Source organism: Schistocerca nitens, chromosome 1, assembly GCF_023898315.1.
Source record: "Schistocerca nitens isolate TAMUIC-IGC-003100 chromosome 1, iqSchNite1.1, whole genome shotgun sequence".
Classification (NCBI taxonomy): Eukaryota; Metazoa; Arthropoda; class Insecta; order Orthoptera; family Acrididae; genus Schistocerca; species Schistocerca nitens.
The window spans coordinates 852038491-852052994 of NC_064614.1; the positions used below are offsets into that span (position 1 = coordinate 852038491).

At 44.9% G+C, this 14504-nt stretch overlaps 1 pseudogene; it reads right to left on the minus strand.

Annotated features, from left to right (window-relative positions):
* Positions 1-931: 931 nt before the first annotated feature.
* On the minus strand, positions 932-1050 carry LOC126210010 (5S ribosomal RNA; annotated as a pseudogene).
* Between the last annotated feature and the right edge of the window lie 13454 nt (positions 1051-14504).

Sequence of the window (14504 nt, forward strand, 5' to 3'; positions counted from 1 at the left end):
TGCTGAAGTCATCGGTCCCTAGACTTACACACTACTTAATCTAACTTAAACTAACTTATGCTAAGAACAACACACACAGCCATGCCACGGCACAGATAAGGGGCTTGTGAGCGCAGACGTGTCAACACGAATTGTTGTGAACCGGCTATTAGCAGCGAGACTATGGGCACGTACATCTCTAGCCCGTCTTCCACCCTCGCCACAGCATCAACGTGCACGGGAGGTGATGCCGTCAGACGATCACTTGAAAGATGGAATGGTGCGCTGTGGTCTTCTGCGAAGAAAGAAAATTCTGATTGCACGCAAGTGATGGTCGTTTGCGCGTAGGACGTTGAAGTGGTGGGCGCTGTCTCATAGAGTGCATTCGCTCAAGACACACTGGCCCCATCCCTCGTTCACCTTTGGTGTCTCTGGAGGGGACGTTAACCAGGTCTCGGTACCTGTTAAACGTTACACACGCACACACACACACACACAGTGCCTGTGAAACTCAACGCCCTCTGCATGACGTGCAGCAACTTCCCTGGCCAGCCCGATCCCCATTCTTGTCTCCAGCCGAGTTTATACGGGATAAAATGGGACGAGAAGTTACTCTTGTGACTTTTCAGCCAACAACTCTTGCAAAACTACGTGAACTAGTCGAACAGGTATGGGGTAAGTGTTGGCCATCTGTACGCTCGACTGGATACCAGAGTCAGCGCCTGCACTGCCGCGCCTTTAGGCTAAAAAAAAAAAAAAAAGAGTCCGAACAGGCCATGAAGGCCCAACGGTACCGACCGGCCGCCGTCTCACCCTTATCCCTTAGGCATCACCAGATGCAGATACGGAGGGGCATGTGATCAATACACCACTCTCCTGGCGTGACAGGTGCCGCTACTTTTCAGTCAAGTAGCTTCTCACCTGGCCTCACAAGGACTGACTGCACCCCGCTTGCCAACAGCACTCGGCAGATTCGGACGATGACCCATCCAAATCCTAGCCAAGGCCGACAGCACTTAACTTTGGTGATCTGATGGGAACCGGTGTTACCACTGCGGTAAGGCCGTTGGCCGTGGAGACTACACTATGTACTAATATGGGTGTTTCGGCATGGTATGTGTTATTGATCTGTATATGTAATGATTTCATTTACTCTATGTGCACTGTTCTAACAATAAATCTTGAGTGATCTGGAAACCTGTAAATGGGTGTGCTAATTTTTTCCGGCAGTGTACAAAGCGTCTTAACATACCTGCCTGTGCCAAGCCCTAGCATCCAACTAGACTCCTGCTTTGTCCAGTCACACTTAACGCTCTCACAAGACCATGCTGCCGCTCCACTAGAGTGTTCATTCAAGGCACCTATTGTTCATATCAAAGACAGACATGCTTTCAGATATTGACAGCTCGGTTTGGAATACATATTTGCATTTACGAACATGCGAAAGAAACTCCGTACTGAAAGTTGTGAATGTGGTTGTGAGTGTGACATAACTTTCATTGTTTATAAACGCTTCACAAATGCTGTGTTAAAGGAAGGATCCTATAGGGCCGCATTGGGACAACGGTAACGTTGCTGTCTCGTAAGGTGATGATCGTGAAATCACGTTTCACTTGCACGTACATGGGCTTTAAATATGCCACTAATTGTATGTTCTGTGTATACGCAGGGTCTCAAAACTATAATTACAACAATACGTCGTTGTAACGTATTGGGAAATTTAACGATGGTATCGCGAATGTTCTGTCGCCATTTAGCCTCGAGATCAACCATGCTGCCGTACAGGTAATGCCAGAATATTCTAGAGCCGTTATATCATTATTCATCAATCTCTCCCTCTCGCTGACGTCACTCTCAAATCCTTCTTGTTATCCGTGAATTGTTTTTAATTCAGTTATCCAAGCACTCTTTGTTGGATTTGTTCTCGTGTTTGATGATTTAAGCACTTGTATATACCTTTGAAGACCTTAACACACTGCTGGAAAAAAATGCAACACAGTAAGGACTGCATTCAGTGACACTAGGGTATAATATGTGCATCCTGAGGGGTTGTAGTGTTAGTGATTCACTTGTCACATTCATTGGCTATCAGAAGGGTCTGTGCTCCCTCTGTTTTGATTCTGCAGGCAGTAACTGTGCTGAGTTTACAGGTGAACAGTGTTTACAACACACCTTCTAGGATACAACCAGGCCTAACTGATGAGTACGTACTCCTGTTGAACGGCTCCAGCCATTTGAACCGGGTCCCATTGTGGGCCTGCGCGAAGCTGGATGGACTGCTGCATATGATGGTCCCATGGTTCAAAATGGCTCTGAGCACTATGGGACTTAACTTCTGAGGTCATCAGTCCCCTAGAACTTAGAACTACTTAAACCTAACCAAGCTAAGGACATCACACACATCCATGCCCGAAGCAGGATTCGAACCTGCGACCGTAGCGGTCACGCGGTTCCAGACTGAAGCGCCTAGAACCGCACGGCCACACCGGCCGACTGCTGGGCTCCATGTATCGATGGAGTGTAGCTACTTTCAAAAGCGGTCTGTGGAACGTTACCACACCTGTAGACTAGATTCTGCACATCTGCGTATTACAGACGCACATCAAGTTCGACGAGTTATACGAGCAGCGATGGCCGATCGAATACGGTCCAGGTACCCTCTGTGTCATGAGGGTGGACTGGGTTCTTTCTGTACTCGAGTGGTGGACGTTCATGCCTATGGCATAGACCAGGTGAACTGCCTATTCCAAAGTGCACTGCCCCACGACACACACATACCATCCCAGGCCCCATGGTGTCTCTCTGTCTGACGGGGGACGGGGAGAGGGGGGGGGGGGGGAGGGTGCAATCAGTTACAGCTGGCAATCACATTTGGTGTTTCTGCAGTGTAAAGTGACCAGCACCATGCTACGTCGCATGGGCTGTTTTTCCTGTGTCTTCTGATATTTCTACGAGGTTTTGTGCATTTTCAAGAGAATAATGCATGTCCACATACGGTTGTTGCAACGCAACACTCTCGTCGTAGTGCACAACGACTACCCTGCCGTAGTGTAGAACAACCACCCTGTGTAGCGATATCACCAGAACCCTCACCAACTGAACATGCATAGACATGATAAACTGGGAACCTAATCATCCTTAGGCGCCTGCAAGAACCACTGCCGAATTGCAACAAAACGTGCAAGATGCTTGGGACTATCTGTTGCATGATGATATTCATCACCTTTATGTTCGTTTGCATGCGAGAATACATATCTTCGTTGCCACCCAAAGACGAGCACACTGTGTATTGCTGTGACCAGGTGGGCGCCGTTTACTGTAATGTGTGTTTCATTTTGTCTGAATCTGTAATCAATTGCAGTTCTGAACTCTTACAGTGTTGAACTACACGTCACTTCACTGTCGATAAAATGACTTTGTTGTTGAGGGTGTTGCATTTTTCTCGCCCGCAATATACTATATCCGTGTTATAAGAGTGTAAAATGGTTCAAATGGCTCTGAGCACTATGGGACTCAACTGCTGTGGTCATAAGTCCCCTAGAACTTAGAACTACTTAAACCTAACTAACCTAAGGACAGCACGCAACACCCAGCCATCACGAGGCAGAGAAAATCCCTGACCCCGCCGGGAATCGAACCCGGGAACCCGGGCGTGGGAAGCGAGAACGCTACCGCACGACCACGAGATGCGGGCCTAAGAGTGTAAGTAGGACTCTGCTCTGACTAGTGGCTGTTGAATTCCCGATCTGTCCTATAAATTTCCATGTAGCTCTAATGATGCCAGTTGTGGTTAAGCAAAGATCCTTGCTTAATTTCACGTTGCAGTAACAAAAAAATAATGTTGTGATTTGGTATTATGGTCCCGATTGGAAATTTTAGGCAAGTTCCCACTTTTAATAGCAGTCAGAGGATACTTGAAACACTGTCCTACCCGAGCAGAGGGATCATTATGCAAGTCCTTACGTCTACATCTACATGTGAATGACAGTTCTTCAATTCACACTTAAATGTTTGGCGGAGGGTTCATACAACCACTTCCAGACGATTTCTCGAATAGCACGTGGGAAAAATGAAGACCTAAATTGTTTCGGGCGGACTCTGATTTCTCTTATTTTGTTACGATACTCATTTCCCCCTATTTAGGTGGGAGTAGACAATATATTTCTACATTCGGAGAAAATTGGCGATTGAAATTTCTCGCCGCTACGAAAAATGCCATTGTATTAATTATTGCGACCCAGTGACACACTCTCCATTATTTTGCGATAACACGGAACAAGCCACGCTTCTATGAGCTTTTTCAATGCCCTCCGTCATTTCTGTCTGGTAAGGATCCCATGCCGCGCAGCGGTTACACAGAAGACGACGGAACAAACCTAGTGTAGAGAGTCTCTATACCACATTTTTTGCATCTTCAAAGTGTTCTGGCGATAAAACGCAATCTTTTCTCGCCTTTCTCACAACATTTTCTATGCGATGGTTTCAAGTGAACGTGTTCGTGATTCTAATCCCCAAGTATTCGATTGAAGCGACAATCTTTAAATTTGTGTAATTCATCGTGTAACCGAAATTTAATGGATTTTTTTAAAGTACTCATGTGGAAGACCTCGAAATTTTTCTTTTAGAAGCTCAATTACCACTTTTCACACCCGACAGAGATCTTGTATAAACCATTTTGCAATTCGTTTTGATCTTCTGATGACTTCAGTCGACGGTAAACGGCAGCATTGACTGAGAGTGCTGCTCAATTGTCTCCTAAATCGTTTGCATAAATTAAGATCAGCAGAGGGCCTACACTACTTCCTTGGCGAACCCAGCCACAGACATAATTCCTTTTCACGGACTTCCCGTCCGTTACTGTGAATTGTGACCTTTCTGACAGGAAATGACGAACCTAGTCGCGCAACTGGGACGATACGCCACAGGCACCTGACGGATGCAACTTTATTTATTTATTCTCTAGAAGTGTGTTGAAACAATGAGCACGGAAAAGGTGCTAATAACTATCATTTTCTAATACTGTAATATCTTACTATACTTCACTCTGTTCTACCGGCAACTATACTTCTACAATGAAAAGTTGTAAAACTTAAATTTGTAAACATTCTTACTGTTCGTGATGTGTGTCAAACAACTGAAAACGCTCTTGTTAGCTAAATGCTATAGTCCTTTGATCGTAGAAGGTATTATACTGAAAAGCTTTACATTTACGTTCCTTCGCATCTGTGAGTTGCAGTTCAGACTGCGAAACAGCTTCACAGTCCTCTGCTGTCAGCTTTTATTTCAGTGGTGCTACGAAAGATGCATAGGCATGACACATGCTGTCTGTAACGCCACTTCAGTGTCGTCAACATCCTGTTTTAGCTTCCACAGTGGACATTTGCTTATGGCAGTCGCTTACAAAAAACTATCAGCACGCGTGTTAAAACTGAGGATGGAAAAAGTTACTATATTTCTTGAGTGTAGTAATCTGTCGACCTCTCGTCCATATTAAGAATATTCTATAGAAAAGGCGGTGTTGGTTACATCATCTATCTATTGACTATTTCCTTTCTTGTGCTGATCTTGTTACCTCTGCACACCAAATACACACAATGCTGTCGATAATTCGATTACATATTTAAACCTTTCTTTCTCTCTAAGGTTTCCTCTTCTACTGCTCCTTCCAATACCAAGACAACTATTTCTAGAGGCCCTAAGAGAGCTGCTTCTTCTCACGCAAGTTTTTCGTAGATTTATTTGCTGACCTATATTTTTTGAAGTTTGTCTTCACTTTCTACTTTTCCTGTCCACATTATTTTTAATATCGTTCTGCAACGTCACATTCCATTCGGACCAATATCTTCTTTCAAGATTTCCGCAAAGTTGACATTTCACTTCCGTGTAATTCTTACTAAAGTTGGGCAATTTTAAGAACTTATCCATCAATAAAATGTCAGCATTTAATTCCAGCAGGGCTAGTTTGCTTAAGGAAGCTTTATTATCTCGCACCAGTGTGCATCTCTTGCTTTTCTTGCTTCAGCCATCTTCCGTGGGTTTGTTTCCAAGACTCAGAGCATTTACGTTCTTATCCATCAATAAAATGTCAGCATTTAATTCCAGCAGGGCTAGTTTGCTTAAGGAAGCTTTATTATCTCGCACCAGTGAGCATCTGTTGCTTTTCTTGCTTCAGCCATCTTCCGTGGGTTTGTTTCCAAGACTCAGAACATTTACGTTCCACGCGGTACGTTTCAAAATTTAGATGTTTCTGAAGACACTAGTCTATAGGGTGATTCAAAAAGAGTCATCAGATTTCATAAGACTGTATCTTCTACATGAATGAAGATAGAAACTTCCGAACTTTCAACTTACGCATAGACTAGAGAGTTTGTATTTTCAAAAGAACCATCCGATTTCACTAAAGTGTATCGTCTATATGTACGTACATTTGACCTGAGGGTACTTTTTACAGTTACGTTTAGAATAAAAGTTCTTATTTACCTTTGACAGACGTTCAATGTTCTCTCCACTGGACATGCGACAAACATCTACACGGTAGTCAAATTCATCCCATCTGGAGTTTCTGCACTCATTTATGTTGCTTTGCAGCGTCGCGAAACACCCAAAGTTATTGGAAAGGGGTGTACGCCCGAAAAGAAGAAGAATTACATCCACTGAGGTCAGGTGACCTGGGAAGTCACTTGTGCAATTTGAGATCCGTACGACCTTTACAACCGACTTGTTGTTGAGGCAGATTGTTGCCAAGAAATGGTCTTGCGTGCAGTGCCGGTGCTGCGACGCTCCGTCATGTTGAAAAAAATAAATAGTCGGCATGTTCTCGCAGTTGTGAAGAAATGCAGATCTCCATCATCTCCGGTACGTAATTCCCGTAGCCAATCGAGCGATTTATCTCCGCCATGAAGACCGCAAGTTGCAACAACATGAAGCGGCGCCAAGATAAACTTTTCCTGTCGATGTGTAAGTGAAATCTCACCCCAGGTAGCTACCTTTATTCAAGTAAGACATAAAATTTTGTGAAAAAAATCTATTTTTATACAGGCGGTAATTGGGGACTTATTGCAGTGCTTGAGATCTTTACTTTCAATGTAGGCAACATTTAAAACCATTTACCATCTATTGGCTATGTTATGGATTAGAGTGCGTTGACGCCTCAGAAGGGAGTGAGGACCGGTGTTCCAGTGTTTTTTAGTGACGTGCACAGACGGCAATTGTCATGTGCACATGCAGTGCGACGTCTTATTGCAGTGCAGTTAGCAAGGGCGGCCTATTTGGCACAAACAGAATGGACTTCCGGTCGTGTTGCTCCAGATGCCAATGCCTCTCCATGTGTCATCCATAGGTTCTGGACAGGAGAGCTACAAGAGACAGATCAGTACACAAAGTGAGTTGGACAAGGTCGCCCACACGAAGATCGGTATCTGTCCAGGTCTGCGTCGCGGCCTCGTACTGATATCGCTAGAGCACTGCGAGACGATCTCGGATTGGCCACCGAGTCGCTGTGTCCTATCAGAGTGTAATGAACAGGTTCCGAGAAAGGACCTTACCACCCAGACGTTCTGTTCGAGTATCCTGCTTGACGCGGAAATGTCTTGCAGCTATCCTTCAGTTCTGCCACTCCCATATCAACTGCTAACTTCGTGTTATTCACAGACGAGTCTAGGTATCCTCTGACCTGAGGTGATGGGCCTGTTCATGTGAAGAGACCCGGGGAGAGAAATTCCTGCCAAATGATGTCCAGAAAATCGGCAGATTTTCAAGGTTCTGTGATGTTATGGGGAAGCTTCAGGGCTGACTGCTATAAGGATCTTGCTGTTGTCCATAGTCGCGTTTCCGCCAGGCGGTACGTTGAACGAATCCTGTTGGACCATGTCGTGGTTGCTGCATACGGTGGTTGCCCTGTATTCCTTCTAATGCCAGGGCCTACGTGACGGTCGTTAGCAGGGATGTTTTGCGAAGGCTGAACTCGAAGTAATGGAATGGCCAACGGTGGGTCCCGACCCAAGCCCCATCGTGCATATGTGGGACACGCTTGACAGACGTCTTCGTGATCGCCCTGTTCCACCACAGACTCTCAAAGGACTCTCATATGCTCTCATTGAAGAATAGGAACGGATACAAAAAAAAAAAAAAGTTCAAATGTGTGTGAAATCTTATGGGACTTAACTGCTAAGGTCATCAGTCCCTACGTTTACACAGTACTTAACCTAAATTATCATAAGGACAAACACACACAACCATGCCCGAGGGTGGACTCGAACCTCCGCCGGGACCAGCCGCACAGTCCATGACTGCAGCGCCTAAGACCGCTCGGCTAATCCCGCGCGGCAAACGGATACCAAATGTTGATCATAGTAGACATGTAACGAGCATGCTATGTAGGTGTCAGGCAGTAATAACATCTCACAGAGGGTTCAAATGGTTCAAATAGCTCTGAGCACTATGGGACTTAACATCTGAGGACTTCAGTCCCCTAGAACTTAGAACTACTTCAACCTAACTAACCAAAGGACATCACACACATTCATGCCCGAGGCAGGATTCGAACCTGCGACCTAGCGGTCGCGCGGTTCCAGACTGACCACCCAGAACCGCTCGGCCACACCGGCCGGCTCTCACGGAGGGCATACATGTTATTGAGCATCTGCAAACCCAACGAAAAGCACCCAGGATGACGGGATGAATGATTGTTTCCACTTTGTTTTCGACACCTGTCAGACATTTCAGTTCTTTTTACATAAATGGCTGAGGTTGTAATGACGTCTGATTGTGTACTTAATTTATGAAAGATACTTTAAAATTTGGCAACATACCCGGTCCTCATTTATTGCTCAATGAAATATGGCAGACGCCCAAAGTCATGTTCCCCTGATTATTTTTAGCAGTATTCCGGTGTTTACACTCGTCTGCGTTTAGTGACATCTCGGGGTATCAATGTGCAGTAATATTAAGTACAATGACCACACAGGCTCAATTCTAGGAAAAGGAAACTGGCAAGCTTCTGTTCATTGTTAGGATACAGGGGGACTGCAGTTTCTCTGCAAAAAAGGTCTCATGCACAACACTCATATGGTCCACACTAAATTCTGCTCAAGTGTAGGAGACCAATGTCAGCTCGGTCTAACTGGGCGTATAAAAATGGATGACGTGAATAGCCATGGGCTCTACTGACTGGCGAAACAGAAATATTGAAAACTTTTGACAGACGTTCAGAGAAAAACACCGTAATCTCTAGTAACCTGCATAGAAAAATTCAAGAATCGTTTCTCAGGGCAGAAATTACGGATATTCTTGAGGTTCTTGAGTATCTATGTCGTAGAAATGCAGGAAAGTATTAAGCAAATTACAGCTCGCAAGAGCTATGCAACGGTCGTTCTTTGCTCGCTGCATTCGTGAATGAAACAGGAAGAAACCTTAATATGTGGTAGGATTTAAAGTACCCACTGCTACGTACTTCAAAGTGATTTGCAGACTATAGGCGTACAGGTAGATGAAGATTAAGTGATTCTCTTGTTACCGGCGCTTGTCTTTGGTTCACGATGTGCAGCAGTGACGACCACTGTATGCTTGTATTGATGAAGAAATAATGGTTACTGTTATATGACAGCAGCGTTCATATACGGTGTAAGACGACTGGGTGCCCTTCAGAGTGAAAGAACGGACGACAGCGTGTGTCAAATGAGGAGGCAGAATGCATCACGACGACGGTGGTGCAGACTTTTCGGAAAGAAGTTCAACTGCTGGATCGAAAGCAGTGGGCACTGGTGATGAAAGCGTGCAGGTGGCTCTGACAGAGACCACACAGTCTGTTACTGCTTCAAAGCCTGGTTGCTGCTGATCATGTGGCCCAAGCTGGAAGATTTTGAGTAGTGCCAAATCCACCAGTGGATGAACGATCAGTTCACAGAGAGCCACACAAAAAGCGTTTACATTAATTATGAGCGGGCTTTATTTCTGGTGGGAAAACTGTCAGAGCAAGTGAATGACTAGACACATTGATAAGTTCATCCTTTTTCTCGAGTAAAACATAAAGAATAGGATATCGCGCCCCTTTCTTCGGAATTGAGAAAGTGGATGAATAAAAATTTTCCATAGTGCTGAATCGGCCGTCACCGCCAGGCAATACTGTGTATCTTTCGACTCTAGTGGAGTTCACTTTGCGCCACTATAAACCAAGAGTCGAAGTTGTTGTAGCCGTTCAAATGGTTCAAATGGCTCGGAGCACTATGGGACTTAACATCTGAGGTCATCAGTCCCCTAGAACTTAGAACTACTTCAACCTAACTAACCTAAGGACATCACACACATCCATACCCGAGGCAGGATTCGAACCTGCGACCGTAGCGGTCTCGTGGTTCCAGACTGTAGCGCCTATAACTGCTCGGCCACCCCGGGCGGCCAAGATGTTCGATGTGAGCTGGGGCTGCATCATGTTGGAGCCTCAGACATGCATAGATATTAAGTGTTTTCTAACATCTGAAATGCAGTATACGCTGATGGAGTTAAATGGGTACGAAGCAGTTGGCTATGCTCGGCCACTAGTCCACTGCAAATTTATTACGGTGGGTGTACCGTGGCGATTCTCAAAGGCGCATGCATGACTATTTCGACTGCTGAACGTCTCGTCTCTGGGGGAACAAGCTTGACGCGAGAAAATTACATAACAGGAAAGTGATGATCGACCATGCAGCACTGCACCAGTCACTGGCTCAACGCCATCGGAAGGTACAGTTTTCACTTTATATATATTTTAGAAGACGATGAATCGAATGTGGTCTGTGTTTTAAGATTCTGTGTGATGTCTGGTCTTCTCAACAGTATATCACGTAGAAAATTTTAACGTATTTCCTGGACGGTTGCTTCTGTTTTTATTTTTTAATTGGTCAACCAGGCACAGTTCCTTGTTAAAATGTTGTACAAGTTATGCATTTATAGTCTGTGTATTTTAATCACAAACTGCCTTAAGGGATACATCTTGGTAATCTATGTGAAAGTGTGAGTGTGTGAGATAGAGAGAGTGTCCCAGAGTGGCTGAGAATTGCATTTTATAATTGCCCTCTGCTCCAAGCTTTTCACAAGAAGAAAGCGCATTCGTCTTTCATCAGTTGAGTGCGGCCACTTATGAACTAGCTGCTGAGCGCGCAGTATGTATCACCTGTATTACTGCGCACACGGTAATGTGCGGAAGACCCATTTTACGTCGATATGATTGACAACTAACTGAATGCCTCATATCCGCTGAGCAAGCATTTAAGCTTTGCAGTTGTGGATACATACTGTTCATTGTCCACTTCGGTCGTCATACTTGTATCACTTGCCCTGCTGTCTCGCTCAACCAGTTAAAAACAAGATATAGGTCGGTTGTCGCCTATTTTGGTACATGGGCACTACAACTTATCAGTTTCCCTTCAGTTTCCGACTGCACCTCTGTACACCAGTGCTTCCTGATACAGTAACCAGCTACAATATCACTAGGGCTGATGGAATGTGTACTTAAATTAGTGAAATATAGACCGTAATCTTAGAGACCTTTACTTCAGACTGCGTACAAACAGCACTCTATACATTATAGGTTCAAATGGCTCTGAGCACTATGGGACTTAACTTCTGAGCTCATCAGTCCCCTAGAACTTAAAACTACTTAAACCTAAGTAACCTAAGGACATCACACACATCAATGCCCGAGGCAGGATTCGAACCTGCGACCGTAGCGGTCGCGCGGTTCCAGACTGTAGCGCTTAGAACCGCTCGGCCACTCCGCCCGGCTGTACATTATAGGAATTTCAGATTTCCATCACTCATGGTGTATGCCTGGACGATGCTCGGGCTTGCTCCACGACGGCGTTTGCAACGACATACGTAATAAATCATGTTTTTACATCGTACAGACAACAATTCTTACAGTCTTATATCCCGTTAGAGTAGCTTTCCACTACCTATTTGCTGTCCTTGTTTAACTTTGTCGATTTTGGACAAGAGAACTCTGTCCCGAATTGATACATTTTTACTCCTCCGTCACCCTGGATCGTTTTTCTTATTTTCACAAAAATGACGCGGCGTAGGATACACAGATTGCGAGAGCCTCGCATATCTCTAAGCATCTCGCATAAGCAGCCGCTAGCCCAGTGTTGTCTTATGCTGTCGTTTAAACTGCTGATCAGGAAGCAGAAATAACTACATAACTTCATTTAAGAATTGTTGAGAATAATAGTCGTTCTGTTAAATAAGCACTTAACCATGAATCTGCACTGTTAAGGAGAGTTTCTTCAAATAAGACGTTTGATAATATAGTTGCACGAAGAGAGAAGATTTCAAGCTCCTTAGATCGACTGCAGTTTACCCCCCGTCTCGAGCCCTCCTAATACGATATATAAAGACTCAAATTTCATCCCCTCGTACCTGGAAAGCTAACAAAGTCACAAGGGTCCCACCAGTTCTAACGAACTACATAATGAACTCACTCTACTTAATTTGTTCGAAGAATTCATCGATACCTGTCAACTAACGCGTTGATTAAAGAGCAGAATCTTACGTACAGTTAGTTCTTCGTTAGTCTGTAACTTGGATCTGCCAATTAGAAGTGGGCTGGGTTCTTCAGCTTCTATAGGGAGGACATTTTCCGCCTCGCCTAAAATGAGAAGATTATAGAGGCGACTGGCGTTTCGGTTTGTTGCTTTCTTACCTATAAATAATGTAAAAACTTAGTATACTTTAAATGTACTAGTCCGCCTCAGTACCAGAGTGGTCAGTGTGGCAGAATGCCATATGAGGGATTGGGGTTCGTTTCCTGGCAGGGTCGGTAATTCTGTCTCTGCTTGGAGACTGGGTGTTGTGTTCCCTTCATTATCATTTCATCCTCATCGCCACACAAGCTACACACACACACACACACACACACACACACACACACACACACACACACACACACAGGCACTCCCCACTCCCACACCCACCCACCCACCCACTCTCTCTCTCTCTCTCTCTGTCTCTCACACACACACACACACACATACCCACACATGAATAACAACGCGCAGCAGATAGCTTCATGTTCCTTACACTACATTACTCTTGTTTCTTTGGACCTTTTGATTTTAGTATTATTTAAATATGTATTTTGAAAATATTGTTTCCTTATGTTTTATTATCAAATGGTTCAAATGGCTCTGAGCACTATGTGACTTAACTTCTGAGGTCATCAGTCCCCTAGAACTTAGAACTACTTAAACCTAACTAACCTAAGGACATCACACACATCCATGCCCGAGGCAGGATTCGAACCTGCGACCGTAACGGTCACGCGGTTCCAAACTGAAGCGCTTAGAACCGCACGGCCACACCGGCCGGCTGTTTTATTATCACGAAGAATCTTAGTACTGCAGCTTCTTTCGAAAAATAAGAATGGTTACGTAGGGCACAGCAACTGGACGTGGAACATCAGAAATGTAGCGTCTACTGAGCATATTACCGCGTATGAGAGCCAGTGGTAATCACGTTATGTACCCAAGGGCACGCCATACTACCGCTCTAGGTGCTGTGTGGACCCTTATGACGATGAAGAATGAAACGTCAGAAATGTAGGGTCTACTGTGCATATTATCGGCTAATCATGTTGTGTGCCCAGTGGCACGCGATAGCACCTCTCCATGTGCTGTGTGGGCCCTTACGACGATGATTAATGTAGTCTGCCAGTGTTCTGTTCTCTACCTCCACACATGGACACCTACACAGAGCTGGATCTCGTCATGGTGACACTCCTGCGTAGGGTACTGCCGTTGGTCGGACCACGGTCGATCTCCCCTCTCTGCTCGCGCGTAAAGGGGATCCGCAATAATGATCGCTACGCTGAAAGTCTGGGACGCTCCAGACGTTGTAGTACTTCTCGTGGGGTACCTGTATTGCTGTAAACAAGACCATTTCCTAACTCAGGGTACGTGGCGTGGCTGTACGATCCTGCACGGCCAATCGAAAAATTATGTCTGTCCTCTCAGGCGCTAGACGCGTAGGGTCGCCAAGATCCTGCGTGGCGGTGAAAGCGGGCCTTCCAAATCCGTATTTGCATCACAGTAACAAGATCCCGAGCAATACGAGTAACAATATCGCGGAACGATAAACAGCGGTACTTGTCTTCAGAATTAATTGATTTCATAATCGCATGACTGTAATGGGAACCTGAATAACGCGGTAAACACGACGGGAGGCGCTCTAGCCACAGTCACATTTGCCTTTACATAAATGTACTACGTTTTAGAAGAACTTAATGTGACTTTCCCTTTTCTGAATTCCTTTCTCATCACATCTGACAATATACCCTATGTCACTGAGTATCACACTGCACTGAATCAATCGGCCTGATCAACAGCTGTGGCAAATGAATAGTCCTATGTTTTTCTCACACAGGTACTCTACTGGTCATTAACACTGAAACATCAAAACGTCAAAAATGACATGAACTGTACGACATGATTGAATACACAAATGATTAGTATTTAAGAGTAACCGCAAAAAGAAGGCAGGAGTAACGTCAT